Genomic DNA, 26,340 nt, shown 5'->3' with positions numbered 1-26,340 from the left:
TAAATTGTAATTCTCCGTCCTTTTCCTAGACAAGACCCCATCGCACCAAAAAAAAAAAAAAAAAAAAAAAATCCCACAGCAAGGGCTCCTTTATTGTTAGAAAAGAATTCAAATGCTCCACAGACTGAACTAGCTGCCCCCTCACCCCACAGAGGGGGAGGCTTCAGTGCTGGTTTTGCCCAGGCTCTAGCCCATGTGTTTCACTTTAACTCCTTCCCAGCCATACAAAAGAACCTCTACCCTGAGCTTGAGAGTGCTTTAAGCCTGGGCTAGCAGGCATGGCTGAGGGTATAGGCTTGAACTTGGGTTTCACTTCAGCCTGAGATGGCAACCCAACAACTTTGCTGTGTGAACGCAGGCTAATCCAGCTGGGGTGCTGTTAGTCCTCCTATCCTATCCCACAATTCCACTTGGGCTGTATTTCTTGTCTAACTCCTCCTTTATTCTGCACTATGTTTTAAACCTACATTTGCCTGCTCCATTTCTGTTGTACTTCCTCAGCATTTACAGAAATGCCATTCAATAAATCCCTCTCCCGTGCTGCCAGTTGGCCAGAAACTGACACTAACCGTGTGGTAAAGCTGTGGCATGACATCAGTAAGACCTACAAGAGCACTTCCCAGGAAGGACAGACAAGTTCTCCCACAACACACTGAGAATGAATTCATAGAATGGCCCAATTCAATGTACTACTAGGAATCATGAGTCATTCTGCTAGAATCCGCCCAGCAAGTTCAGTACCATTGTGGACACAACCACATGGATCTGGCACAGGTAGGGCTTTACAGTGGGGATGCTCCACTCATGCTAGGCTAGCCCAAGCTAACACTGCAATGAAGACATACTCTAAAAGTGGCCCCTCCAGAATATAGTAAAAGTTCATTGGCAGAGCAGTGTGGGGAACTTTGCCCCTCTGTGCCTTTTTTTGGACTTCCATTTCCAGAGCTATCAATCCAGTATCTTTACCAAGTATTAGCTTAATTTTCAAAAAAGGAAAATGATGTTCTAGTTTTGCTATCACTACCTAACTTTTGAATCTGATGCTCCTGAGCAGTTGCCAAATACTGGCTAATAACAATTGTGAGTTTTGGAAAATGGAGTCTAGAGTTAGCACATACCAAACCTGAATTCGGATTCCCTTTAGCTTTAAACAAAGATCCCCTATCAAAGGCAGTATTGGATGCATGGACAACATCCAAGATTTTCTTACTATACTTGTACTGTTTCTCATTTAGATATATGAATGTGAGTGATAAACATGGTAAGTAATGGTTATTAATAACTGAAAAACCTACATATAAAATACAAATATTGTAAGGAATAAAACCAAACCAAACAACCCCCCTCACCATCACCACCATTCTAGCATAAATCGTCTGCTGGTACAAGTCTTCAAAGTAAAGGTTTTTCATCCTTTTGAAATGTAGGTGCTTACTACATTTTTATTTTTGTGATTTTTCTGAACTGTTGCTTACTTCCATCAGAAAATTTTCACTAGAGAAATTCAAACATATTGATAATTACTTTCTTTCATTCACAACTAAAGATTAAATAGGAAAATTGCTTTGTGAAACTCCTACTGAATTTGTGCATAATTAGTCAGACTTAAAGAGTCTTAGGTTAGTGATTGCTATTCATAAAAAAAAAAGTCCCTACCACTCTGCACAACAACGTATTTGTTTTTAAATAATACTAGTAAAACACAGAGCTTGACTCAGTGTGGCCAGAGTGTGAGGATGTGTGTAATGTTTCTTAAAAAACTGTATCTGGAAGACAAATTGTAATGGAGCTGGTACATTTCAAGAATGAAGAAAATGCATACCCAACCTTTCCACAAAAGGCCAAGCTCTTTATGAAATGCTTAAAGGCGAATCAGTTTGGGTGTGGATAAAGCACAGGCATGCAATCTAAACCATCCATTGACTACTTCTTCACTCCTGGCATTTTATGAAGTTTCCAAGCGTACAGCTGTTTCAGCAGATGTCTGCAGATATAAGCTTGCCCGGGTGTTACTGAATTTACACTGAGATGATTGGAAGCATGTAGCATTTTGTTCCAGATGGCTTTTAGATTCCAAGACTAGGTATTCCCCTATAGAGAATATTTCGCAATCTTATGGGCATGAGTGCTTCTCAAGATATTTGCAGGGTCTTAGCAATGTCAAGATCATGAGACCACAAGCCCTGGGTATCATTAGTAAAAAGTTTTAGACATGATGTCCCTGAAGTGCCAAGTGATTGCTCATGTGTTTGATGAGATTTATACATACAGCAGAGTATGCACCTGGGCAATTTCTAGTGATGGTTGACATCTTACCAAGAACCCTGTTAATCATTCATGTTTTCTAGAAGCTTGAGATGATCTAGAAGCATGCATGGGTGCCATTTTTAGTGGCCTTCCATTCCAGCCTCATCCTGAAAATCAGAACTGGAATGATTACCAGTGATAGTACACAACTGCAAAATGCATCTCAATTTATAACATAACACAATTACTTAGCAGTAAATCTCACATCCAGTCTGTGACTTCCATGCAATGACAGGGGAACTCTCCAAAACTGGAGGACTGATTGCCATAGATAAATTATACTGTAGTCCCACAAAGATGACGTTGTAAAGGATACATAAGGGACATTGTGGCCTCACCAAGTGTCAAGAGTCCAAATTGCAGTGTGGCACAATGACCAGAAAGACAGATTCTAAAAACCTCTCATGCCCAAAGCATTACCCAGTAGGCCTTGGAAAAGGAGAGCACTAAGTCTGTCCAAAGAAAGTAACATACTTAATTACTAGCCATTAACTATTTTTCTTATAAAAATATATATTCTGTTTCTCACTAAAACCAACAGCTCACAGGGAAGTTAAAATACATCTTGTCTCATTCTGGCATCCAGAACGAATAGTCACTGACTATAGGCCAGAGTTTGTCATCTTTTAATTTTAAGCTTTTGGGATATGGTGTAATTTCAAGCATATTACTTCTGGTTCCCATCATCCGCTACTGGCAGATTGGAGGAGATACCAGTACAGATTACTAAGAGAAATCTACAACAAAAAGACTGTTTATTTGATTTGCTGTACTGTAGTCACTGGAGTAAATCCAACTTAGCTACTTTTGGATCAACATATCAGAATGATGCCAACGTTATAGGTAAATTTGGCCCTCCTTAAATAACATGAAGCCAAATTGGGGAGATCTCAGGCTTTCTTCTTTAACAATTGGAATGCAGCCCAAAATTTACCCATACTTTCACCAGGACACCAAGTCTAGCTAAGACTGGATGAGAAAAAATACTGGAAACCACCAACACACACAGATTAACACTGATCAAAGTAGTCATTACAAAGGAAAGAAGTGGAATCTTCTGCTGGTTCCAAAACCCAGCTGAATTGCTACATGATCCTAGTATCAATGGTATTCAAACACACTCTTAGTGAAGGGAGATAGTCTTGCTGAGAAAAATCGTAAAACTAATGAACATGTTTTTCCACCTTTGCAATCTTACAGTCCAAGTGAATCAACTGGACAAAACCCACCTCATTGCTAATAGATAATTCATTGTGGAATGATGGTAAAGCTGACAAATTGTCTTGATCTTTAATTTATTAAATATTCTTGTTAAATATCATTTATAGATGACACTTGCTTTAAAACTTTAGCAGGAAGCTGGGAAGGAGCAGGATTAGAAAAGGCTCTAAGCAGAAATTCTACAATGAAGCAGAGACAGACAGATATAGTAGCGTTAGGGATATTTTCCTTTTTCCTTGTTCAGTGCCAAGGAACAGGACTCTTTCTGAATTCACTTTTGTCATATGACACACAGTACAGCAGAAGTTTTACAATGAAGCTTGGGCTGTCCTCATTAATGTGGAGGTTCTGCCTCCAAAGACTATAGGTCCCCACGGTCAATACCTTATCTTGCTCTGGGCCTACATAGAGAATTGTGCGCTGGGAGTTGTAGTTTCTTCAGGCTACAAATATGTAGTAAAGAAGAGTGTACCTACATAGCTCCATTTTATTCAAATTAGATGTGGTCCTTGAGTTTCTGGTTAACTGTTGCCAATGCCAATAAATTAGGTCTGACAAACTCAAAGTTACCCTTTAAGAATGTATTTTGGTTATTTGACTCAATCCCATTTGCTGATAAAAACATATAAATAGAAAATGACAACAGCAAAACTCTGTACCCATGCATTCCTGCAGCTTAAATCTAGGGCAGCACTGAAAAAGCTAAACCATACTTTTATTTAGCTTCTTAACATTTGCCGTCGCATTTAAAAAAAATACAACCAAAAGCAGTTAATACTAATTCAAATCTAAACATTCATTATGATGATACATAATTCAAGGAATTAAAACAGATTCAGCAAAGTATTGTGTGTGTTCATGAGAGGAATGGAGGCTGAAGAATTATCTGTGTGTTGATTTGGAACCTTCGTTTGGAGAAATGTGTGTGTAGTTTTAGGGCCAACGTTTCTAAAGGTCTGCATAAGCTCTCCCTTTTGAAAACGTGGGCATAGAGGATCATTCCTTTTATTCAACAAGCTTTAGAAAATTAAATACACTTTCTAAGGCTTGAGCTGATTCAAAAATGTTAATAAATTGTCTGGGTACTGCAGGGGACCTCATGTCTCATAGATGGGGACATGGTGAGTTAGGTGCTGACCTGTCAAAGTCTCATTCGTTGTGGGGTACAGTGGAGACTTTGCCTGAGGATAGATTTTCAGAGGAATGTGTGCTATAACTCCTCTATTGGTTTGGCTTCACAAGAAAATTGTATGATATATGAACATGATTGTGAAGAGCTGAGTTAGCTGACACATTGCTCATTGACATGACTTACTGGTCTATGTAAATGAGGGCAAATTGTGTTCAGTATCATGTTAGTAGTAACGATTAGCTGATGCAATGCTGAACACAATTTGATCTGGTCTACACGCACTGGTCAGTCATGGTCAGCAATGCCAGCTAACTCAATTCTTTGCAATTGCATTTAAACACAATAAACTTTTCTAGTGCAAAAAAGCTCTATGGGGATGAGATTTTGCTGTATGTGTTACAATAGCTCTACCCATCTCTGGGAATTGAAAAGGGCAGAATGATTTTGCTCTATGTTTTATGATAGGCCTTATTTACATTAGAGCAGTCACTCAGTGGGGTTTCAGGTGATGGTATTCACAGTCCGAAGCCTCACGAATTGAGTGTGTCCACATTAGTCATCTGCATTCAATTTAAGGCTTTTCCAGCTTTCACATTAGGGCAGCCTTAATCTGATTTAAGATGTGTGTGGCTGTCATGAGCACCATCTCTGACTGCTCTCAAAGATGACAGCTGCCTCAACCAGTGAACCTCCTTAGTCCTCCAGCTGAGTCCCCACCCTATGCTTCTCAGCCCTCCACAGTATCTCTGTCCCTCCAGCCACAGACCCAGCCCCATTATCCCTCTTATTCTCCCCTGAGAAATGCTCCCCCTCTAGACCCACTCCAGCCCTGAAAGTCCCCAGCCTGTGCGCTAGTTGGGGACTCAGAGAAAACTACACATGCTGCCCCCATACCACTCCCCAGTAACCCTCTGGCCATGCCCCATTCCCATGACAGCCTCCTTGAAAATTCCCCTGCCCACCCCTGCTAAGTTAATACCCGCTGGCTTCAGCCCTGACAATGCAATGCCAGTCCAGCTGTAGTTTCCTAGCTACCGGTACCAGGGCCACTCAGAGGATTCAGGGAGCCTGGGTCTTTGGCAGCAGGGGGCCCGTGCCAACGAAGACCCGGCACTTCGGCACTTTGGCGGCGGGTCCCGGAGCGGAAGGACCCCCCGCTGCCGAACTGCCACCGAAGACCCGGAGTGGAAGAAGCTCCGGGGGCCTGGGCCCCGCGAGAGTTTTCTGGGGCCACCAGAGCGAGTGAAGGACCCATCTCCAGGGGCCCCGAAAAACTCTCGTGGGGTCCCCTGTGGGGTCTGGGGCAAATTGTCCCACTCCCACCTCCCCCCCCGGGTGGCCCTGACCGGTACCAGTTTGATGATCTACAGGAGGATTGACAAACTGCTGCTTGCAGCTGGTGATCCACAGTGGGATTGTCATTTTAGACTAGTGTGAAGGGATGATGGGAGTATTGGTGGAGACTGGGAATGAGTAATTGTAGAGGAAGTATTGGCGGGTTCCCACTGGCTCCATAAGGATGTCAGCTAGAGTTGGAGGAAAGTGCTCACTGTGCTGTGTTGCACCTGTTCAGTTCCCCTTTGACAATGATCCATTTTTCAAAGGATTCAAAAACCACAGGATTGTGCAACCCATACTTCTTGCTGGTGATTCACAGCTGGATTGCCAGCTTTGCACTTTCTGGTCCATGAGAGGGGTCGCTATCATAGAAAACCCTGCCATGAATCAGTGATCATAACCTGTGAGCCACCCAAACCCTTTGGACCTGTTTCTTTGTTGTTGGGGCTGGGCATGCTTTCATGGCCTGTTCTTAGTCCAGTAGGGACTGGATCTGGCCCTTCCCCCAGACCCAGGTAAGGGGGTTTTTCCTTCACGATTTTACACTTTGCTAGGTTTGCAATTAGGCCAGCCTCCCGCAGGGATCAAAGGACGGTGGCAGCCTGCTCTAGGTGGGCCTCCCTGTCTCGACTATAGATGACCACATCATCTAAATAAGCTCCAGCATGTGAGCTATGTGGTTCGAGGACTTAGTCTATGAGCTATTGGAACATCACTAGGATGCCCTGGAAGCCAAAAGGCATAGTCCTAAAGTGATACAAGCCAAACAGAATGGCAAAATCAGTTCTCACATGATTCCAGTGTGAGTGGAATCTGCTAGTATCCTTTGGAAGCTCTAACATTATAATATACTGGACCTCACCCAGCCAGGCTAGTAATTTATCCACTTGGGGCATGGGCTAGGAATCAAATTTGGAGATAGCAATGATTTTTTTTCAAATCTATGCAGAACTATATAGCGCTATCCAGTTTAGGGATCAGTACCACTGGGTTTCACCAGTTGTTTTGGGATTCTTCAATGACCCTAGTTCCAATGGCACAGAGCTCCTGTTTCACCACATCCTGCATTTTTTTTTGAGAGCGGCTAAGGGTTCTCCCTGATATTTTGCCCTGGATCCACCTGGACATGGTGTTGAACATGATGAATTTGTCTCGGCTGTGATGAGCACACCATTGGGAAGGCATTCAATAGGTGTCTCACTTAGGCCCTTGGCTCCAGGTCTAGGTTCTCTTCCCAACTGCATGGGGTCAGGATCCAGGGAGGTGGATGCTTGGGGCCACAGCTCTGGCTCAGAGGAATAAGGAGTGATAAATGAGCTTTCCTGCTCCTTCCAGGGTTTCAGGAGGTTAATATGGTAGATCCTGTTGTCAGATCTCATAATTAACTAGCCATATGTGATGGATTACTTCATATGGTCCTTGTCATTTAGAGAGTAGCTATGTTATAAGCTCACTCCTGAGATTGCTGGGCACGAAGGAGGGTTTTTTTTGGTGAAGGTCCCTAGGGTCTTTGAGCCTCTCCTGGAGCGTTAATGTATACTAAACAACATTCTCTGTTCTAGGAGTTTGTTCCTCACACATCTCACGGATCAGATGAAGAAGACCCTGGGGTTGTCTGAATAGGGAAAATCCAGTAGATGACTGGGAAACCTCTCCAATAGACAATAAAAGGGGAGGGATCAGCTGATCCCAATGGCAGGGGTCCACAGCAATAAACTTTATCAACATCCTTTTTAGGGTCTGATAAAACCATTCAACCAGATCTTCAGTTTGCAGATGACAGACATACATACACAGGATTTTTATTTTTAACAGATCACACACCTCCTTCAACAGATGAGATATGAAGTTGGTGCCTTGAATGGTGGTGATCATCTTAGGTACCCCAACTTTGGAAAAGATCTTTAGCAGTTCTGTTGCAATAATCTTTGCATGTGGGGAGTAGCAGGATTGCCTCCAGATAGTTGGAGGCATAATCACTATCACTAATATGTACTCTTTTCTAAGGGTCCAACTAGATCCATCCCTATTCTTTCAAATGGGACACTTACTACAGGGAGTGGAGCTAGATGGGCTTTGCCCACCCCTTAAGGTCCTATGAGTTGGCAATCAGGACAGGGGCTGCAGAAGTCTTTGCCCTCTTGGTAAATCCTGATCCAATAGAAGTGGTCCAGAATCCTGGCCAGGGTATTCTCATGGCCACAGAAGGGAAAGCATGAGCCAGTTAGATAACCTCACGCTGATGAAGCCAGGGAACAAAGAGTTGCAATCAAGTTTCAACCATCCGCCAGTCTTTCTCCAGATGGTACAGTTACTCTGCCTGGAGCTCAAACTGAGCGTACTGCTCTGCTTGATGTGGGCCTATTACACTGCTCTACAGCCAAAATGCTTCTGAAATAAATGTAGTCAAACTTTACTAATTCTGGGTCACTGAGAACGAAAATGATGCTTAAAATTGTTGATTGGCTCTAGTTTTCAAGATATGCTATTGGGTCTGTATATATGACCCTTGACTTGGGAATGGCGGAGGATAAGTGAGTTATAAAGGAAAGGGATCTCAATTTAAATCAGAAATGACTAAAATACATCTTTGACTGGATCTATGAATAAATCTATGACTGGGTTTGGACAGTACTTGCTTTTTAGGCAAAACAATGAATGATGCAATCTGAAGCTGGTATTGCGTCATACATGATATGAATTGCATCATGTTATTCCTAGAAGTCATGGATGATGCAATCATAATGAAGCTTACATCACTCTGCTGAACAAATTGCCCTATATCAGCTCTAGAAATCATACAGTGTCGTGCTCTCTTATTTGTCAGTGTTTGATTTTGCAAAGGGACACATTTCTGTTTAGCCAAAGTGAGCAGAGATGCCTCGTGCTTGTGTGAACAGTGCAGATAACTTCTGCTATGTTTGTGGTGAAGTGACTTTTGCATCACAAAAGCGCAGTATAACCACTATGGTTAAGAAAGCCTATCACCTTTATTTTGGCTGCAAAATTGGAGATCAGGACAAGAGGTGGGCCCCACACATATGCTGCAACACTTGAGCAACAAATCTTCGCCAGTGGTTGAACAGGAAAAGGAAATCTATGCCTTTTGCAGTGCCAATGATTTGGAGAGAGCCAACAGATCATACCAGCAATTGTTACTTCTGCATGGTGTTACTTCTCCAGTTGGGAAAGGTGTGTCAAAGAAGAAAAAGTGGACTGTGCATTATCCAAACATTCCATCAGCTATACGCCCAGTACCCCACGGAGAAGGACTGCCGGTTCCTGATGCACCAGAATCATTCTCACTTGAGTCAGACGAGGAAGAGGATGAAACTTCTGGTCCTGAACCATCAATGTCACAGGACCCACATTTTCTCCCATCCTCCTCCTCTGAACCACACCTCATAACACAAGGTGAACTGAATGACCTTGTCAGGGATTTGGAACTACCCAAGAGTAAGGCAGAGTTGTTGGGCTCCAGACTACAGCAGTGGAATCTCCTGGCAGGTGATGTTAGGGTTTCCATGTTCCGTGACCGTCAAAAGGATCTTGTCCCATTTTTCTTCATGGAAGGTTATCTTGTAGCCTGCAACAACATCGATGGTGTGATGGCAGCCCTCAACATCGTTCACGATCCAGATGAGTGGAGACTGTTCATTGATTCATCGAAGACGAGTCTTAAATCTGTTTTACTGCATAATGGCAATGTTTTGCCATCAATTCCAGTTGGTCATGCAGTCCATACGAAGGAAACCTATGACAACATGAAACAACTTTTGAGGTGCATAAACTATGACCAACATCAGTGGCAGCTTTGTGGCGATTTGAAGGTTGTTGCTCTCTTGCTTGGTCTGCAGACTGGATACACAAAGTACTGCTGTTTTCTCTGCGAATGGGATAGTCGTGCAAGAGATTCCCACTACATCAAGAAAGATTGGCCACTCCGACAGCCATTGGAGCCTGGGAGGAAAAGTGTTCAGCATCCACCACTTGTTGAATCAAGGAAGATTTTGTTACCACCCTTACACATCAAGCTGGGTCTGATGAAGAACTTTGTCAAGGCCATTGACAAAACACAAGCAGCTTTCAAGTACCTCCGTGGAAAATTTCCAAGGTTAAGTGAAGCTAAGATAAAGGAAGGTGTCTTTGTTGGTCCTCAGATTCATGAACTTTTTCGAGATGATGCATTTGACCATGCACTGCGTGGCAAGGAAAAGACGGCATGGAAAGCCTTCCAGTTAGTGGCAATACACTTTCTCGGAAACAACAAGGCAGACAACTACAGGTTGTTGGTGGAAAACCTCCTCAAGGCATACAAAAGCCTTGGTTGCAATGTCACTAAAGATACATTTTTTGCACTCTCATCTAGATTTTTTTCCACCGAACTGCGGAGCAGTGAGCAACGAGCACGGCGAGCGATTTCACCAGGACATTGCAACAATGGAGAAACGCTATCAGGGCAAATGGAGCCCATCAATGCTTGCAGACTATTGCTGGACAGTGACAAGAGATGCTCCATTTAATGAATACAAGAGACAAGCCAAGAAGCGCCGAGTAGACACTGAATAGGACTAAACTATGTACATTATAGTTTTTTGCCTTTTGTTTCATAATAAATTTTATTTATATAACCCTTTTGCTGATTTTTAAAGTGTTACATAAACAGGACAGGTGAAATATTATCATGTAAGGCAACCATAAACACATGAAAAGACCTAGGTTTACAATTTATGATTAAAACTCTTACTATCTACACAATATACATAGACATAAAATGTAAAAACTTAAATATCTTAGAAACAGTAGCCAATCAGTTGTTTTAATTGTCATATTTGAATTCAGCACATCAAAATACATAATAAATAGCACATTTTATCTCTGAAGCAGACGACTTCTCAAAAATGTAGACCAGTGTTACCTCACCATTGACTACTGAGAGCTGGTCATAGGCTCAGCTCAGGGTTTTGTCCTCCCTCTGATCCCTCATGAAGTCAGTCCCTCTAGTTATGATGCCCTCCCCTTTCAGGGTCCAATAGGGGGAACCAATATTGTTTCATTATTAGGGAGAACCTCTGTGGGAGATTCTGCTGGGCTGGACCCCACCTCTTCAGGGTCCAGCTCCTCACCTATACCTACCAATATCCAGGTTCCCTTCCCAGAGTCTCCTCAGTTTACCCCTCCGGGGGCTTAAATTCTCCCAGTACCTCTGAGAAATGCTCCAAATTCCATCCCAAGATAATGGCATAGACTAGCATTTGGGGGCAGCTCCACTACAAGGGACTTCATGTTTGCTGTCAATTGCATGTGGGCACTGGGATAAGGTTTCAAGTTCCCAAGAATACATTGTAGAAAGATGGTCCCAAACCTCATAGCCCTGAGGGAAACTAAGTCCCAAATCAGGGGTTGATCATGCCCCGAATCCACCAGGCCTGTCATCTCTGTCCCATTTATCCAAATAGGGATAGTTAGTTTAGCCAGGGTCTGCTTATGGGTTTGACTTTCCACCATCCACATCTGTCCATAATCACACTCCACATGTGGCCAAGAGCGAGACAAGTGTCCTGTGCACCCACACAAGAAGCAAACTCCCCCAGCTGGGCTCCAGCCTTGTGCCTAATATTCAAGGTGACCCCTTCCTTTGTGACTTGTCTGCTCCCGCCCCCTGGTTGAGAGATGGCGTAGTCCTAGAAGCCTTTGTCTGGGCTGGGGTTTTCCACAGGGAACCAATCCAGGGCCCTGCGCCCTACTGGGTCCCCTAGGGATTGGCACTTCTGTGCCCAACACTGGACCATCAGTCTTCAAATTGCCCCAACTAGGTTCTCCTTTGAATAGAGGGACCCCGTTGGCTTCAGGTGGTCTCTGGCATGACACATCCAAAGCCATTTCAGCAGCTAGATAGTTTTTTATAAGCCAGACTACATTGGCTAGTGTCTCGGGACAGTGTCTGAGTACCCAGTCTCTATCCCCAGCCAGGAGTATGTGGGCAAAATGCTTCACCAAGATGAGTTTGGACACCTTGAGTCCAGTCTGAGTCTCGGGCTTTAACCATTGTCATCACATGGGGCTGGGTCCTCAGTCATCCACTACAGAAAATGCTCTAGGTCCATGTAGCCATCGTCTTACCAAACCATACCCTTAGGCCTAGGTTGTTCAACAGTCCGGGTCAATCAGTCTTCCCACTTCTCCAGGGGTGGGAAGGTCATGCCTGCAGTCTGCACCATTTTGTCACTGATGTTTCTACATACTAGGGCACCCCGTAGGTCCTAAACTGGGTCCCAGCACTCCTTTAGGCCTCTGCTCTGCAGTGACCAAGGGTTTCAACACACCAGTCCAATCCCTCTGGCTGATCCCAGATAGTCCACCCCTTCCAGAATGCCTCCCTCTCTTCCCTCAGAATACTTCTGTAAAGCTGTGGGCCTAACTAGGTTCCCTAGCTAAGGTAAAGGTGCTTTTCCAATACAAGTTGGTTCAGTTGATTCATCCTCCCTCCAGGGTTGCTGTGCATCAATTGCCTGAGGAATCCTTGCCTTGATTCATCCCAAAATATTACCTGGGCTCCCATCATCTGCTATAGAATATTTCATCCCTCTCCCATTGGCCCCCCAGCCACCAGGAGAATCCAGGATGGGCTTCCCTCTTCCTCCACAGTGTTGGGGTGAAGAGGTCGTGGGGGAGGAGGACCCCCCTCCATACAGGATGCAGCAGGGGCAGCTCTCAGACTCTATTTGGAGGGGTGCACTGTGAGGACGGGGGGTTCTAGAGCTCCTGGAACCTCTGGAGGGCTCTGAAGACCTTGTGGAAGGACTCATCCATGTTGAGGCAGTACCCTCCGTGTAGGGGGATGCAATTCTCCTGGTCGAAGTCCAATGCCTCCTCTTTGGGCACCTGCTGCTGTAGGTCCAGGTTGGCCTCGTTGCCCACAAGGATCATGGGAAACTAATCCTGGTCTTTGATCTGCAAGGTTTGGGTGTGGAACTTGCTGATCTCATTGAAGCTGCTGTGGTCACTGATGGCATAAATGAGCATAGGCATATGTAATGCTCCTGCAGACCCCCAAACTCCCCATGCTCTGCCATGTCCAGGAAGTCTAGCTGGGTCGGGGTCCCATCAATGCTGCAAATCTTCATGCAGAAGTCCTCAGTTGTGGGCTCATAGTCAGAGACGAAGTACAACTGGATGAACTCAGGACCTACTCTCCAAGCTAGTTGGAGCTGGATTTCTCCCTTTTAAGCTCCTCCCTGCAATTCTGACATCTCTCACATGAGCCTCGGGCGGGTAGGGCCACCTGAGACCACATTCGTTTGTTAGCCCTGTTGGGGGGGGGGGATTGTATATTTTATCTCAGGGAGATGTTACTGTGAGCGGTGTGGGGGAGGGGGAAGGCATGCTTGTGTGCAGGGGTTGTTACTGGGAATGGTGTGCGTGTGTGGGTGCATGTATAATTGTTGTGTACGTTGCAGAGTACCTCCCCTGTGGGGATGGCGTATGTAGTGAGCAAGGAGTATATTTTGCTGTGTGGTACAGTGTCTTTTCCTCTCTGGGGACTGAGAAACGGTTTCCCCATGCATGTTACGCTCAGTCCCCAGCCACGGCCTCGGAGCAGGCGAGTATCTTGATCATATCAGTCTGAGCTGGTTAGATCCCCTGTACACCACACAGCAGCATAGGTCACCGATCCCCTTGGGGTTGTGTGTGTATGTGTGTGTGTGTGTGTGTGTGTGTGTGTGTGCGAGGGTCTCTGTACAGTATCTCTCCCCCATTTCCCGCCTGAGAGCATGTGGGGGGTTCTGTGTCCTGGCTGGTGCCCCACACAGGATAGTGCTGCTGTCTCTCCCCCCAGTGAGCTGGGCGGGTATACCGCCCATCCCCCCCTCCTCAGCGTCTCTCTCTCTCACACACACACACACACTACCCTCCCCGCCAGAACCCCGGGCAGCTCATGCGCAGTAGGGAGCCGGGAGGTGATGTAATAGCTCAACAGTCTTCTCCCCCTCCCCCCTTGCAGTTCTCCGAGCTCAACCAACATCCGGGCTCTTTACGCTGCGCCGGAGGCGGCGGCTGTACCAGCAGTACTCGCAGCTGTCCTGGGCCCAGGCTTGAGAGAGGAGGGAGGGAGCGCGCGCGCTGGCGAAGGGACGGCAGGGAGCGCGCGCGCCGCACACAGCGGGGTGGAAGGAGAGAGAGAGAGCGGCGGCTCGGGAGCGCGCGTGTGCCGCTCAGGGAGGGGAGCGGGGTCTGTGGCGCTGCGCGAGTCGGCGGCGGGCGGTGCTGGGCTCGAAGCAGGGCGAGGGCGAGAGCGAGCGGGGTGGGGGCGGGAGGAGGGGGGATGAGCTCTTGGTTCCCCCTGGCCAGAGAGCCGCTCTCCGCAGCTGCCTGTGAATGAACTGAAGCGAGGCCGCCGGCCCGCCGGCCCAGCCCCGCCGCGGATCCCTCCCTACGCCGGCCCCCTCGGAGCGCAGAGCGCGGCCCTGCCCTCCCTCCGCTCCCCGGAGAGCCGGTGCCTTTGGCCGCCGCCGCCGCGGGGTAAGTAAGTGCTGCTGCGCAGTGCGGGGCTCGAGTGGGGAGGCGGGCCAGGCGGGCCGAGCGGGAGGCGGCGGGGCGGAGTACGCTAGGGCGCTGAGGGCCGCGCCGCCGCCTGGGCCCCGGGGCCTGTAAACAAGCGGGGGCGGCCCGCGCGGGGTTACGGAGAGAGGCGGGAGGGGAGTGTGACTCCCCCTCCCCCCGGACCTGCCATCCCGGGCAGCAGCCAGCACCGCGGCGGTCTCTGCGAGCGAGTCTGTCCCAGCCTGGGATGCTGCACTCAAGGGGCCGAAGGTGACCAGGGGCTTGTCCCCAGGGGTCCAGCCCCGCATTGCGGAGTAGGGAATAGCGGGGTGACAGCCCCCCTTCCGCTCCCCTGGGTGAGAGCGGCTCCGGGTCTGCTGCAAGTAACCATCCAGCAGCGCCCCTAGCCCGCCGAGCTCCATTAATAATGCTTATAAACACCCCCCACACACGCCGCCGCCAAAGCACTTGGGGCAGGGCACCATTAAGAAACACATCTATTTATAAAGCACCCCACCCCACCAAGGGTCGCTGCACAAACACTCCCAGATAGTGATTTCTTATTTTTATAGCAGCCGCCGCCTCCAGGCTCGCCTCCCTAGGCGAACCATCGAAACACATTTCAAGTTTGAATTACATATTAAGGTCTTTAAAAACAATTTTGAGAACCAAAGCAAAGGTTACAAAGATGAAGCATGTGCTGTCAACATTTCCCATGTTAAGAGTGGGTGGGAGAGATTAGGCCCCTTGTAAAACTATTGCCCATTGACGTACTTGGTAATCTTGGCTGGTTTGGGTTTTTTAAATGTCAGAGATGTGGGCTGAGAATTTTTTTTTTTCTGCAGCTAACATGAACTGTACTAGCCAGAGATGTGTTTAGGATGTGCTGCAAATTAATAGTTTTGAAAGAACTGATTTGATAAGCATTTTTTTGACATACATACTGGTGAACAATAAGGGCCCCTCAATTTTGCTGTCTTGCTTACCAGGGACTAGTTTTAGGGTTGGTGTGTCCTTTGACAAGTTAGAAAGCCTGTTGCTTGTTGAGAATCACTATTGTGATAACATTACGATTTAGGGCTCATTATTTCATACAAAGGAGTTATTCTTTGAAGTAGATACCTATCTTAAAAGGAAAGACATTGAGGGCAGTAAGGCTTCAAGTTCTACATGCCATTCACCAGTGATGAGGGGGCAGATTTCCCTGGCATGTGTGGGGCCTAAGTCATCAGTGTTTTCAGAATTTAAGCTTCCATTTATAAAATAATGTTTTATATCTTATGACTGTGAGAGAGGGCCTTCCAAATGTGGACCAGTGCAGTATTTTTTTGGGTCTTCAGAAAAATTGTTCCTGTGCTGCTGCTGCTCCAGACTTTGCCAAGCCTTTGTAATGTGAAACTAACAAGTTTCACTGCTGTTGAAACCTGGGGGAAGCAACTATCAAGAATTGTCAGTTTCACACAGTTCTTTCTGTGTCAGTTTCACATTCCTTCTCCTGCTTGGGAAAGTTATGAACAGCAGCAGAGGCAAGAACTGGAGAGTTATTCAGAGGAAAGAGGAGTGAGAAAATTGGGGTTGGGGAAGATGTGAAGTACCAGACACCCTTCTTTAAGCTCCTGTTCCCTTCCAACAGTTGGAATGAGGCGGGGGGATAGGAGCTTCATATTTAGTATTAGATTCTTTCTGTCAGCATCCATAAAGATGGAACTCTTGAAGAAGGAAAAACATTTTGGTAGAAATTTCAGCATCCTTCCCTGCAGTAGGGTTTGGGCATCTCAAGTGTTTTGCTCCTGAATCTCTCTCGCTTTATGGGGTCTCCTCTCACCTGCCCCCTTGTATCCAAGTCCTAGTCTACACTCAGTTTTGCTGGCATAGCTAGTGGACGGGAAAAAATCAGACCCCTAGCCAACACAGTTGTGTTGGCAAAAGCCCCAGGGTAGATGCAGTTAGACTAGAAAAAAAAAGTCCTTTTCTTAATATAACTTTGGGGGGGGGGGAGTGAGAACACTTTTGCTGGTATAAGATGCTTCTGATCTATATAGCTATACTGGCAAACCCTTTCTAATGTAGACAAGGCCTAACTCTTGCTAATTACTTTCCAGAGGACTAAGCTTATCTGGTAAATTTTAGTTTTTCATGGTCGGTATTCAGTGCTTTTATTCTTTTTTAAAAAGTGAATATATGGAAAACATAAAGTATTTACTGAACTTTCTATGGCAAGGTTTGTAGAGATGTTTCAGTGGAAAAACTCAGAGGAGGCTGGAGATATCACGGGATTGGTGAGAGTTGGTTGAAGTTAACATGTCTGAACAGGCATTCACTTGATAGTTTGATGCAAATTCCATTACAAGCAGTATATTATACAAAGATTCGTTCCCCCCCCCCCCCCCCCCCCCCCGGTGAAATCAAGCTGGTTGTTTCTTACCTAGAGTATAGTTTAAACACAGTTAAACTGAGTCACGTTCTTGCTGAGACCAGCCTTTTAATACCCCAAAATACTTTAATGGCCCCAAAATACTTCTTAAAGATTTCAGTTGGGTGTGGTTTAATTTGTAAACTTATGCAACTTATATGTTTTAGACTGCAGCTGTCAATAAAAGAGAGATCTTATTACACTTTGCCATTTTAGTGGAATTCAGATTAAGCATCTGCTTCCCAAAGATGAATTAAATATAAACTTTATGTAACTATAATAACCATGATTAATTATTTTGCAGTATTGTGAATGTCAAAATCAGGCCTATTCTAATGTCATAAGATTTTTTGAGTTTATCAACTCAGCAAAAATTGTGTAAGATTTGGGTAAAACAAAGGTGTGTCCATAACTTTTATTTAATTATTTTGTGACATTTTAAGTGCCTTCTAACATCTTGGGAAGTACAGTCTTATTACAACTGAACATACAGTATTTGTAACAAATGTTCATTCTTTTTATAAAATGAATCCGACTATTGTTTAATTCAGTGGTTTACTGCCCTAGGTTTTTATTTGTGGAAATTTGGGTTCAAATGCTATTTGGGTCACAAATGAGAATAAGTTTAGTTCCATCCTTGATCCTAGGCTCTGTTGATCCACACCATAAAAATGTTCACTTTGGCATGAGTTGCTGTTTTATAGAGACCAATCACTTGAATAACAAAGATGCCTTAGGTCAAGATGGTAGTGCTTTGGCAGAGCTGTGTAGGGAAGCTTGTGCAGCTCCTGCCATGTTATGTGTGGCCCTGGCAATTTAGTCCAGGGTTCACTGAAATCGTCATATCAGTGCTTTAAATGGAGGCGGTCAACTTGAAAGCTGGTTTATTTTTCATATGCAAAAGTCCCTCTGTTCTCTTGCAGATTTTTGTGGTTTTATGATCACATCTTCACATTTTTAAAAATGTTTTTTCTCCAACATCTTTCAGATATAATAATATTAGGTGTCAAAAATCTCACTTCTGTCAAGTTTAAGTTGTCTGTCCCTTCAGTAAAGTGCCCATCACTGTAGTAAGTCCAGTGTACAAAGTGTAAAGCCTCTGTAAATGTAGTATAGTGCCTGAAAGGATGTTGGTGGCTGAGAATGTTTGTTGGGCTGTAGGTCCATGAAATGCAGTCCAACAAGTGTTGCTGTATTTCATGATACCTAGACAATGCGTGTCTCGGCTGCATAGGGAGATTGTCTTTCCATGGCTTCTCTGAGTAACGTTGTGGTATAGGTAGGAGGGGATTTCATAAGCATTCAAGATAAGGGGGTAAATTCTTGAAATCATAAGACTAGCAAGAACATTTAAAAGGAGGGGGAACCAAAATGCAGGGAAGGGTGAGAAGTGCTATTGGACAACTGTACTGCCCAGTTGGAAGAATCTCTGCCCTAAATAGCATACAGTCCAAAAATAATTCTAAAATTTCTCATCCAGTAAACTGGCAATGTAGATCGCTGTTTTGGCAGATATTTGTAACTTATTTAACATGTATTTTATCAGGTCCCTTATTGTTCTTTTACAGTTGTTGGTGTATAGAAACTAGTTATTCCAACATGTATTAGTGTTTTATGAGGTCTTCATTAAAAAGGATGTTTTCTGCCTTGTTTTTTGGTTGATATATCAACAATACTTTTTAACGGGTATTTAAATTGATTGTTGAAATCTTCAGTGGAAAATGACTATATAAGTTCTCTCTAGTAGTATTCAAGGAAAACTCAGGTTTTGTAAAAATAGTTTTACCAAAACTAAACTTGGAGTCAAATTTGACCAAAAACGATAGAAGTATTTTCTTGAAAAATGAGAGAATAATAAATCTAATGAAAGTTTTTAATCATAAATACTCCTGTGTGCTTACAATAAACATTTCAGTGGGGCCACTGGACGATCAAGATGATAAAGGAGCAATCAAGGATGATAGGGCCATTGCGGAGAAACTAAATGAATTCTTTGCATTGGTCTTCACGATTGAGGATGCGAGGGAGATTCCCAAACCTGAGCCATTCTTTTTAGGTGACAAATTTGAGGAACTGTCCCAGATTAAGGTGTCATTACAGGAGGTTTTCGAACAGATTGATAAACTAAACAGTAATAAGACACCAGCACTAGATGGTATACATCCAAGAGTTCTGAAGGAATTCAAATATGAAATTGCAGGACTACTAACTGTAGTCTGTAACCTATCATTTAAATTAGCTTTTGTATCAAATGACTGGAGGATAGCTAATGTGATGCCAATTTTTAAAAAGGGCTCCAGAGGTGACCCTGGCAATTACAGGCTGGTAAACCTGACTTCAATATCAGGCTAACTGGTTGAAACTATAGTAAAGAACAAAATTGTCAGACACGTAGATGGACATAATTTGTTGGGGAATAGTCAACATGGTTTTTGTAAAGGGAAATTATGCCTCACTAATCTACTAGAATTCTTCGAAGGGGTCAACAAGCATGTGGACAAGGGGGATCCAGTGGATATAGTGTATTTAGATTTTCAGAAAGCCTTTGACAAGTTCCCTCAGCAAAGGCTCTTAAGCAAAGTAAGCAGTCATGCCATGAGAGGGATGGTGCTCTCATAGATAGGAAACACAGGGTAGGAATAAATAGTCCATTTTCAGAATGGAGAGAGGTGAATAGTGGTGTCCCCTAGGAGTCTGTACTGGGCCCAGTCCTTTTCAACATATTCATAAGTGATCTGGAAAAAGGGGTAAACAGTGAGGTGGCAAAATTTGCAGATGCTACAAAACTACTCAAGATAGTTAAGTCCCAGGCAGACTGCAAAGAGCTACAAAAGGATCTCTCAGAACTGGGTGACGGGGCAACAAAATGGCAGATGAAATTCAATGTTGATAAATGCAAGGTAATGCACATTGGGAAAACATCCCAACTATATAAATAAAATGATGGGGTCTAAATTAGCTGTTACCACTCAAGAAAGAGATCTTGGCGTCATCGTGGATAGTTCTCTGAAAACATCCACTCAGTGTGCAGCAGCAGTCAAAAAAGCAAACAGAATGTTGGGAATCATTAAGAAAGGGGTAGATAATAAGACAGAAAATATCATAATGGCTCTATATAAATCCATGGTACACCCACATCTTGACTACTGTGTGCAGATGTGGTTGCCCTGTCTCAAAAAAGATATATTGGAATTGGAAAAGGTTCAGAAAAGGGCAACAAAAGTGATTATGGGTATGGAATGGCTGCCATATGAGGAGAGATTAATAAGACTGGGACTTCTCAGCTTGGAAAAAAGACAACTGGTATGGAGAAAGTAAAGAAGGAAGTGTTATTTACTCCTAGTAACACAAGAACTAGAGGTCACCAAATTAAATTAATAGGCAGCAGGTTTAAAACAAACAAAAGGAAGTATTTTTTTCACACAACACACGGTCAACCTGTGGAACTCCTTGCCAGAAGAAGTTGTCAAGGCCAAGACTATAACAGGGTTCAAGAAAGAACAAGATAAATTCATGGAGGATAGGTCCATCAATGGCTTTTAGCCAGTATGGGCAGGGATGGTGTCCCTAGCCTATGTTTGCCAGAAGCTGGGTATGGGCGACGGGATGGATTGCTTGATGATTCTCTGCTCTGTTCATTCCCTCTGGGGCACCTGGCATTGGCCACTGTCAGAAGACAGGATACTGGGCTAGATGGACCTTTGATCTGACCCAGGGTGGCCATCCTTATGTTCCTTATGGTTTTAGTAATGAAAGAGTATCTGAAAATGAAATTGAATCAGATCTTAATAGAAACAAAAGGAACACTACTAGTCTAGTTTTAGTGTTGGAGTTTAGAGAAATGCCAAAAGTATGCAAATATAGTGAAAAGTAAATTTGACACTTAATTCTCAGTTTTAATAATTAAAGATGTTTACAATATCGGTAAGGAGGTCTTGATTTCTAAAAATGAATTTTAACCTGTTAAAATAATGTAGTGTTCATTACAAAACCCAGGAAATTCAAAAATAAAGTGATTACATTCTGATAAGCAATTATGGCCTCCGTCCAGCAAAGCAGGTAAGCATGTGCTTAACTTTAATCATGTGAGAAATCCTGTTGACTTCTGTTGGACTATTCACATTTACAAAGTTAATTATGTGCTTAAGTGCTTTACTGTATTGGGACCTAGAAGATGACATATGTATGCTTCCATGTTTGTGTCTTAGTGACTTCTGTTTCAGAAAGGAAAGATGGCCTTTTTATTAACTTGCTGACCCTGCAAATTCAACCTGGAATCTGTAGGTCAAACTGTGTCTTTCTGCCACATGAATCATGACTAATAATCTTCATAGAGCTTAGTTAATATATCTGTATACTTGTGAAACTGAAAAGAAACTAGCTCACATTTCTGTAGCTGAATTGGCTGTACAGTCCTAACAGGAGTGAAAAGTAAGTGGACTCTGAATATGTACAAGAAGTTTATAACTACATTTTTGTGTTCATTCTTGTAGACCTTAGTGTTCTGGGCACAAGCTGCAGAAATGGGCTCTCAAGTCTGCCTTTTCACCGCTGGACTAGTATCTAGCATTTAGAGTATACAACACTGTTCTCAGAAGGTGTTATTCTTGAGGATATGGAGTAAAAAAAAAAGTTAGAATTTTTTGAAGTCGCTATTTTAAATTTAGTTAATGTAAAGTCTAAAGATGTAAACAAACAAAGTTTAAAGGTGAACTGTAAAGGTTTTTTAAAAGGCTTTTGGGGGTAACTTTTCTGATTTACAGAGGAGGCCTGAAAAACATTTTTTTTAATGGTTTTCTTTATGCCTGTCTTTTTACTTTAGAAATATGAGGAACAGTTCATTCTTCCCCAGTTTTGCCAGCTGGATTGTGGGTGTCAGAGATTTTGGGACATATATATTACACTCACACATTAATTGAACAGAACAGGGGTCAGGAATCTTTAACAAAAATGTTATTTCTCCAAAAGAGTAGTCATTGCACTTAAACAGTCTTCACCTCTCAGTTGCTGAACTTTCACTCCTAGTTTTTGTGTTGTCTTCCAGGTTAGACATGCCCTGAATTTCTAATGTAAAAAACAAGCAGAAAGAATATAATGAAAGCCTTCTTTAGACATTATAACAAAGCAAAAAAGGACACACAGCCAATTATTTTTCTTCTGTCGGTCACTTTAAAAAGGTTTTTGTTAGTTTTTTACATCAAGATTGAATTTGTTAGTTTTTTACATCCAGATTGTTACATCTCAGAGGTTTGCCAGTAAGGCTTTCCCAAGATCCGTAGCTCACTGATGACATCTTCAGTGCCATGACGATATGTCATAGCAAAACAGTATGCTCTACTGCTCCAAATATGTGTTTGAAGGTTAAAAAGCAAGGTTATGAATTGAAAATCCTTAGGCTTTGTTATGAAAGTACAGTAGAACCTCAGAGTTATGAACCCCTTGGGAATGGAGGTTGTTTGTAATTCTGAACAAAATATTATGGTGGTTCTTTCAAAAGTTTACAATTGAACATTGACTTAATACAGCTTTGAAACTTTACTATGCAGAAGAAAAATAATGCTTTCTCTTTATTTTTTAGTAGTTTACATTTAACACAGTATTGTACTTCTTTTTTTTTTTTTTTTAATATCTCTGCTGCTGCCTGACTGCATACTTCTGGTTCCGAATGAGGTGTGTGGTTAACTGGTCAGTTAATAACTCTGGTGTTCCTAACTCTGAAGTCGTACTGTAACTTCAGCTCACCTGTGGAAGTGTTTGTAAGCTTGAGACTTAAAAAACAAGTCCTAAATGGCGATATTTAAGTTAAATACTTAATCAGTTTTTTCAAGTGGGAATGGGGCTTCTCTGTGAATCCACTCTTCCCGATTTTTATCCCACTGCCACTTTCCTAATGGTTCCACTTCAGATGTCCAAACCTGGAACTGGACAGAAACCAAAGGGGAGTCCCGTCAACATTATCACCCAACTGAAAATGCCACTGTTCAGCTATTCAGTGTTCTTTATTGCACTACCATTAGGCCAAATGACCCAATCCCTATTACAGAATAATTACTGTAAACATTTATATATAAAATAATCAAAGTAGTTGTTACTGCATCAGGAAAAGCTACCTAAAAGCAGAAAACGTTGTACTCATATAGAAGTTTGGATCAAATTGTGGAAGGGGAAGGAGGCAGTGGTTGCACTATCCTCTAATTCTGATTATAATCCCAAAGTAACTGTTAATTCTGTTAGTGAAAGAGTTAAATGTTGACAACTGAATTTTCTTCATTTGGCCTCATTGTCAATATGCTACTGAAAGTAATAGAGCACAGTTCACACCTGGTGATGTTTCAGTCTATCGCTGCGGAATCTGGAAGATAGCATTACATCTGTCAGATTCAGGTGGTCTTTGCAGCCATAAAGGCTAGAAATAGTTTTCATTGTAATGAAAGATTAAATTCTTCAGAAACTGATAAGGCCACCAACAAGGGTAGTTACTAATCAATAATTGCGGGGTGGGGAGTGTTGAATGTTGTCTGTACACAACTCATATATGTGGGATATTCTCTGGCCTCTCTCCCCCCCATGCATGATCATCTTGTAGGTTATCCCTCTCAGATGCTATTGCTCCTCTTGGTGGCACCTTATTGGGATCCTGTACCCTATCATCGCGCTGATCTGCGTGAAGGGGTTCATCTGGTATGTGAATGAGAAGTGCATTCATAATATACACAACTTGACTGAGCAGGAAGTTCAGCCCCATGTATAAAGAAATCAGTCCCTCTGGTCATTGTCCATACTTTTAATTTTGAAAAGATAGGACAAAGGTAGACTGAATTACATCACTTAATAATACTAGGGATGTATATTTAGTCAACTGAGAATCACTGTGGTTATACCTTTTTAAATGTCTGCAAGAAGAAATAGATTTATAATCCACAGATGAGATTTCAGAGGGCACAGCGAATTGTACTTCAAACAAAATATTTTTTTTCAGAATTCCTTCTTGTTCTGAGACCTTTTTGGTTCAAAAGACTTCTTAGGCTGTATTTGCAGTTCCCCCAGAAGTTGAGGGTGAGACAGTTAGCTTATAATTGAAACCTGGCAAACTGTCTACTGATTATGTCAGTGCTGCAATGTTTACTTACACATGTGTAACACAATTGTGCAACTGTTCAATGTGGTGTTCTAGTATGATTTGATCACATTTTATTGCATATGCCAATTACATTTGCAAAAAAAATTACATTAAAAAGACAGATGAAAGACGAAGGAAAGGGATATTGCCTCCAAGAAAATTTATTAATGGTAATAGGCACACATTTGTTGCATTTTTTTTGTTTTGTTTAAGCTAGTCACACGACATCTCCTGCCTACCCCATCTACTCCCCACATACAGCTTCTCTGCTACTGAACTTGCATCCTTTCCACCCAATATTTTGCTCCTTCCTGCAACATAAAAGGGAGAGGACAGTCATAAGGTTAGTGAGAAATAATAGGTGACTTCATTGTTTTTTTGTAAGCATCAAGGGAGGTGAGGGACTTCTGAAAGAGTTAAATGAGTCAGCAGCTGAGGAAGGGTTTTTCACATGTAACCCTTGATGTGGTTGTAAAGAAATAGACAATTGGGGTCCAGAGGCTGGCACCATTAGCAGAATGGGTAGAGGTGTAGTCTGATAGATCCATTGTTAGAACTTGGCACAGATAAAAACAGTAAATTCCGCTGATTAGAGTTCTTACAGATTGTATCTCTTGAGTCATCCTACATTATATGGCTAGTGTTCAGAGGCTGTTTTTTGCTGGAAACGTGCTTCATCAGTATTTGAGGCACTTTGATACCGTACAGGTGAATATCATAAATAAGTACCATATAAATAAGTTCTGTTGGCCCCAGGTGCTTGGGCCCATACCAAGATATTACCCACCCTAACTTTTCTTTAAACAGTGAGGACAAGGGAAAATTGAATGAAAGCATCATTTAAACCGTGCAGCAAACCACTTATTTCACAGAAGGTCCTCCACAGTACAGAAAGCTTTTGTATTGCAAGCTAGCAGAACCCATTAAGGTTACTGTTGTTCACGTCCATGCTAAAACCAAGCCATATTTTAGCCATGTCATATTGTAACTGGGACCAACAACATGGCAAATTTCTGAACCTCCACCAATAAATGAGCGACTGGGAGTATTGTTTAACCTTCTTTAAGGTAAAGTTTTATAAGGGAGGCTGTATTATTGCTCTTAGCATTCTTAATTTCCAGCCATACCCAACTCGGAGGCTATTTCTCCCGCAAATAGTGTCTTACTCCAAATGCCAATGTAACTTAAGACTATTTAACTGAAATGTTGAGGAGTACAGGTCAGCAGGAGCTAGATCCCTAAAAAGATCCATAGGAAAATTCTTTTGTATATCAGCCAGGAAATTAAACTACAGTTATATTTTGAAAAGAGGATCTATAAAAATACATATGGGACCCTATGTTTCTCTCAGTTAATTCTGTATCAAATTAGATAAGATCATAAATAAATAAAAATGTGTTTTTTTTCTAACTGCCTGTGCTGCAAACCTAGCCAAGGATGTGAAAATTAATCTATGTACTTCTGGCTTGTGCACTGATAATAAAGCTTCTTTGAATTAGAACTTGGCTAACAACTCTGAATGAGCCAGAAAAGAATCCAGTTCACTTTCCCATAGAGTAAAAAGTAGACAAAACTTGTTGTTGTCAGCAGAGTAAGCACATAGACTCTCAATGTGCACAGGGAACAGATTTGTGGAGTGTGAAACTTTTTTCATCACTTTTATAATTGCTTCACTTGGGGAGGAGGGGAGACTGCATCCTTCCTTCTTCTGAATAAGGTTTGCGTGAAAAACAGCTTTAAAATAAAAATGGAAGAGTCAGGGTGGAGTGGTCCTTAAGAAGGTGGCTGAAGAACTGAAATCTGCCATTTCCAACAAGGAAAACCAAGACATTGTTTCCTTAATAGTCTTTTGACTCAATACTTACTATTGAAATTCAAGAAGCTAGCACTGCAGGGATGGAAAATATATAAGCAGAAGAAGAATTATCTTCTGGTTAGGATGCGGTATCTATGGTCAATTCTTGGGCTTCATCACAGGCTTCATGGGGGGCTTTGGACAAATCAGTTCGGCCAGGTCTATGGTCAGAGCACTTTGCCTGCATGGCTATACCTGTATTGTATTCCAGCAAAGAGCTTGTAGTGTGAATGCAGTTTATTGTGGCAAAACTGCACTTGTGCTGGTATAGCTCATTCTCTACCACCCCTATGCTCCCTCTTTATCTGTCTTGTCTACTTTAGATCGTAAGCGCTTTATGGCATGTTCTGTCTTTTACTACAATGCCTAGGATAATAGGGCCCTGATTTTGGTTATAGCTAGAAGGTGCT

The 26,340-nt window shown here is 43.0% G+C and overlaps 1 protein-coding gene and 1 pseudogene across 4 annotated transcripts in view; one reads left to right on the top strand and one right to left on the bottom strand.

Annotated features, from left to right (window-relative positions):
• Positions 1–12,392: 12,392 nt before the first annotated feature.
• Positions 12,393–22,260, bottom strand: LOC122172666 (ras-related protein R-Ras-like; annotated as a pseudogene).
• The window catches only part of PPM1A (protein phosphatase, Mg2+/Mn2+ dependent 1A), a 49,492-nt gene continuing 37,345 nt past the window's right edge, over positions 14,194–26,340 (top strand). The window contains exon 1 of one of the 4 annotated variants that reach the window (XM_005285902.5): positions 14,194–14,521. The gene's annotated coding sequence lies outside the window, so the exon portion shown is untranslated. Of the gene's footprint in view, positions 14,526–26,340 lie in introns of all 4 variants that reach the window. The other 3 variants (XR_010600814.1, XM_042845187.2, XM_042845186.2) reach the window with 3 other exon arrangements.

Source organism: Chrysemys picta, chromosome 4 (genome assembly GCF_011386835.1).
Source record: "Chrysemys picta bellii isolate R12L10 chromosome 4, ASM1138683v2, whole genome shotgun sequence".
NCBI classification, from domain to species: Eukaryota; Metazoa; Chordata; order Testudines; family Emydidae; genus Chrysemys; species Chrysemys picta.
This window is presented reverse-complemented; position numbering and strand designations above follow the sequence as displayed.